Raw genomic sequence first — 5295 nt, 5'->3', positions numbered from 1 at the left:
TTACGACCTGGAAACTGTTTTGAGACAGAAGCCTTCTCGAAACTTTGGGCTCTGCCTCCCCGTCCTGGCTGTACGGCTTTTGGTCAGACACTTTACCGGCTTCTTTCTAAAATGACTGGTCGGAGGTACAAATAAGCGCTCTCTGGAGCCAGTCTAGTGCACAGATAGGATTTGCTCAATCCACTTTTTTACAGTTTTGCGTGAGTTGCCAACACGTACGAATCTGGAGATTTTGCATTAAAAATCCAGATTTTCTGTGTTCTCCCGAAAACCCAGGAAATTTAGCCATCACGGACCTTGGTTTTGCCCAACAGCAATCGCCTGACTTGTGGCTGTCGTCACCTGGTCAGCTTCACTCGTTTCCTCCTATAGGTGTCTGATTCTTGAACTGCTTCTAGATCTGTTCCAGATGGGTGTTCTCTCTCCGAATATGGGGGCCCCCTCTCCGTGCCCAGGGTATCATATCAGGTCCCTTTCGTGAGTGTGTTGTGAGTGATGTGGCTGCACAAGGAGGTGGTGACACTGGTCTTTGGTATCTGCAGCCTTTCCCCGGGATACAGACAGGCGATGTCAGCATCCAGTAAGTCCAGGGAGATTCCAAAACATTTCCCTAGAGCCACGTGAAATCTTTTGAGAGAAGTGGGTGTCCTGCCTTACCCTAACTTGCTTTCAGGAGAAAGACTAGGGGTTACTAAACCATTACTCTGTACAAAATGTAGCCAAAACAACACAACATGTCAGTAGACATTAAGCTTAAAAATATTTCTTTTGAGTAGTACTCTTTTGTACTTTAATAATTCTGTATTTATATAGTTGTTCAGTCGCCCAGTTGTGTCCAACCCTTTGTGACTGCATGGGCTGTAGCACAGCAGGCCTCTCTGTCCCTCACCGTCTCCTGAAGTTTGCCCAAGTTCATGTCCATTGCATCAGTGATGCCATCCAGCCCTCTCATCTTCTGACGCCCTCTTTTCCTTCTGCCCTCAATCTTTCCCAGCATCAAGGGCTTTTCCAATGAGTGGGCTGTTGACATCAGATGACCAAAATACTGGAGCTTCAGCTTCAGTATCAGTCCTTCCAGCGAGTATTCAGGGTTGATTTCCCTTAAGATTGACTGGTTTTATCTCCATGCTGTCCAAGGGACCCTCGGGAGTCTTCTCCAGCACCACAGTTCCAAGGCATCAATTCTTTAGCGCTCTGCCTTCTTTCCGATTCAACCCTACATGGGGTTGAACACTGGGAAGACCATAGCCTTGATCATATGGACTTTTGTCAGCAATGTCTGTGCTTTTCCACACACTGTCTAGGTTTGTCATAGCTTTCCTATCAAGAAGCAAATGTCTTCTGATTTCATGGCTGCAGTCACCATCTGCAGTGATTTTAGAGCCCAAGAAAAGGAAATCGGTTACTACTTCCACCTTTTCCCTCTCTATTTGCCATAAAGTAATGGGGCCGGAAGCCATGAACTTAGTTTTTTTTTAATATTAATTTTAAGCCAGCATTAATATTTTATATCAACATGGGTTAAAATATTTTGAATAGTTGTAGTGGTGACATAAGATTTTCTTTGAGAATAACTTAGAAAATAAAAAATATGCAGAAAAGGAAATGAGAAGGGAGTCAAAACAATGCCCAAAGAGGGGGAAAACACAATATAAGGCACTGATGGAGAAACTAAGTGGAAGAGGGAGATACACAGGACCACATGTTGTATGATTTTGTTTATATAAAATATCCAGAAGAGGCAAATGCATAGCTGGTGGGGCAAGGGGAGTGGGAAGGAGGAAGTGGCTGCTTAACAGGAGCAGGCTTTCCTTTTGAGTTAAAGAAAAATATTTTTGAGGTGTAATGGTTGTACAACATTGTAAATGTGGCACATTCTAAAATGTTGTACATTCTAAAAGCCACTGAATTGTACATATTAGTGACTTGTGTGAATTTTACTGCCATAAATTGTTTTTAAGGAGGAAAGTACATTAAAGCCAGAGATAAAAACTATTCAGTATGGGGAAATAGGAAAAATCATGAAGGTGATCTGAGAGTGCCTGAAGTTGAGGAATGTTGCTTTGGTCAGAGCACTTGAAAAGAAATAGTTGATTCTCTAGAACAGAGAAAAATATCTGCCCTGACAGCAGCAACAGACGGAGAGCCCTATGTTTAAGGAAGGGCATCCAAGTGGATAAAGGACCCAGATCAAATGGGGAGGATGATATTTTGAGATATCCACCTTTGTTCTTTCTGCTCTGAAGTTTCAGCCCTTGACTAAGGCAGCAAGCTCGTTGCCCCAGGCAATGTGACAGAACCGAAAGTAGGAACAAAGGACTTTTTGTGGCTTTCTTCTTCTACAGCTCACTTGTGTCTGACTCTTTGCAAGTCCATGGAATTCTCCAGGCCAGAATACTGGAGTGGGTAGCCTTTTCCTTCTCCAGGGGATCTTCCCAACCCAGGGATCGAACCCAGGTCTCCCACATTGCAAGCAGACTATTTACCTACTTTCCTTTCCTTTCTTCTACAGCTCAGAACTCTGGGGAACAGCTTTGCAAAAATATTTTATGGGCTTGAGGAGAGAGGTGGAAAAGGCTGTACATTTGTCTACAGCAAGAGGAAAGATGAAGGGAAATGGAAGTAGAAATCCTGGGAGGTCTTCCATCATGGAAAAAAGTCCTTCCTTGATCCTACATTACCTTCCAGCTACTGCCCCACTTCTCTGCTTTCCTTGTTACTAAACTCCCCAAAGTTGTTTACGTTCACTGTCTTCAATTCCTCCCCTTCCTCTTTGCTCTTAGTTCCCCTCAGCTTTGAATCCCACCTCCAGCGCTCCCCAGCCCGCTCTTGTCGGGATAACACTGACTCCAGTCCTGGTAAGGCCTCTGGCCGGTTCTCCTTCCTCATCTAGGCCCGTCAGCAGCATTTCTTACAGTGGACCCCTTGTCTTCCCTAGGCTTCTAGGGCACTACCCTCTTCTGATTTCTCTCCTACCTCACAGTCGCTCCTTCTCAGTGTTTTGCTGATTTTACTCACTTCCTTCAGGTGTCTACTTAAATGTCACCTTTTCAGTGAAGTTTTCCCTAACGACGTTATTTTAAAAGAATGTACATTCTCCCCACACCCAACAAAACCAGCACTGCTCACCCTCCTTTCTTGCTTTGTTTTCTAGCCTTTGTCACCATTTAACATGCTATATGTTATATTTTGTCAATCTCCCTCCACCCGCTCTGCCCCAACTGGAGTAAGTTTCACGTGTGCATGCTTGTGTGTGTGCGTGCGTGCTCAGTCACTCAGTCATGTCCTTTGTTTCCCTGTGGGCTGTAGCCCACCAGGCTCCTCTGTCCATGGGATTTCCCAGGCAAGAATACCGGAGTAGATTGCAATTTCCTTCTCCAGGGGATCTTTCGAGTGCAGGGATCAAATCCATGTCTCCCGTGGCTACTGTATTGGTAGGCAGTTTCTTCACCATTGAGCCAAGAGTTTTTTCCTGTATTTTTCCTTTGTATCTTAGTGTAGTAAGTGCCTTTCTGCTTCCAGGCTTTCTCCTAAGCCTCAGCAGCTCTCCCAACCCACAAATGTAGCCTGAGAATGTAGGAGACTTAATACCTTCTGGGGCAACCTCCAGTAGAAGACAGATACCAAAACACACTTTGTTGAATTTTCCTTCTACTATTTTCCTCACTCTTTCTCTCTCAGTTCCTGGGATCATCTACCAAATAAACTGCACCCAAGTTCTAGGCTTAGGCTCTGCTTTTATGGAGATTGAAGCTAAGACAGTTAGTAGTAAGTAGCACTAGAAGGTGGGCCATAGGGAAAGGAATCTACAACTAGATCACCCACCATTCAAAAGGCAACAGAGACCTCTCACCACTGTTGGTGAGTAGGATGCTAGTAACCCCTAGCATAAGACTCTTTGGTAGACTGGAAGGAGATAGAAGTTGAAGGGAAAGTTTGGCTTATATAGTTAGTAGCTTGGGCACATGAAAGATATAACGGCAGCTGTAATTACAAGGATTATGAAGGTGGTTAACTTTTCCAAATTGCCTTAGAAGATTTGAAGAAAAAATTAAAGGCTCTTAGCCCACTCCACTCAGGGCATGATGTGAAAGCCAGAAAGTCTCCCAAGGCAACGTGTAAAGAAATGCTCACTTCTGTGGCCAGGAAGTAAGTGTGATGAAAACAAGGCTCAAGACTTAATCAAGGGCAACAGAGCTGCAGAGGAGACCTGTGCATCCTTAACAGCTTATCCTGTACTAAATTCAAACCTTTTAAAGAGAAGGAATAGGACCCTAAGGCCTGGCATGGGGATATTTGGGTGGATGTATCTAAGAACCTTGAACCCTCAGAGCTCCTGAACCCTTTGGCTAGCATCAGCTACTCTTTTGCTTGATAGAAAAGAACAGCCTTATTTTTCCTGGAGATGGTGCAACAATCTCATCGAGGTAGACGTAAACATCTTATAAAACAATGCTAATCCTTATGAAGCTCCACCTCTCATTGCCTCTATACCAGTAACTAGTATTGAGTCTCAGCATACCCAAGCCATGAAGCACAGTCCCTACTTGATTACCCAAAAGGTTGCAGGACATGTCTAACCACAGGACCTCTGGGGTAACGGACAAGGGAGGGGATCTTGAGGGTAACTGATGGGGGTGAGAGGGTATATAAGACTGGGTAGGAAGTTGATTGGAGAAGGCAATGGCAACCCACTCCAGTACTCTTGCCTGAAAAATCCCATGGACTGAGGAGCCTGATAGGCTACAGCCCATTGGATTGCAAAGAGTCGGACACGATTGAGCGACTTCACTTTCACTTTTCACTTCCATGCATTGGAGAAGGACATGGCAACCCACTCCAGTGTTCTTGCCAGAGTATCCCAGGGACAGGGGAGCCTGGTGGGCTGCTGTCTATGGCTGCACAGAGTCGGACATGACTGAAGCGACTTAGCAGCAGCAGCAGGAAGTTGATTGCAATGGAAGCATTTCCCATGACTCAAGATGTAATGTTCTGCCAAGAACACCCAGAACTCATTCTAACGTGCTGCTGATGACTCTGGTAACTTGGACATGATGGTAGTCTAAGGTCAGTGAGGTGGAGATGCCAGAATTGCCTTGGCTGAGCTCTTTAAAGGGGTCTGAAGGCTACGGAGAAGTGGAAATATCAGAATGAGTTTATTACATGAGACCAGAAGATTCACCATTTGACTCTGTTCTCTGGGAGCTGCTCAGAGGATGCTCCTTTGGCTAAGGCAGAAGAAATATGACAGTGGTTGGGCAGGGGTGTTGGTGTGGGGCGGGGTGGGCATTGCTT

Source organism: Bubalus bubalis, chromosome 9 (genome assembly GCF_019923935.1).
Source record: "Bubalus bubalis isolate 160015118507 breed Murrah chromosome 9, NDDB_SH_1, whole genome shotgun sequence".
NCBI classification, from domain to species: Eukaryota; Metazoa; Chordata; class Mammalia; order Artiodactyla; family Bovidae; genus Bubalus; species Bubalus bubalis.
This window is presented reverse-complemented; position numbering follows the sequence as displayed.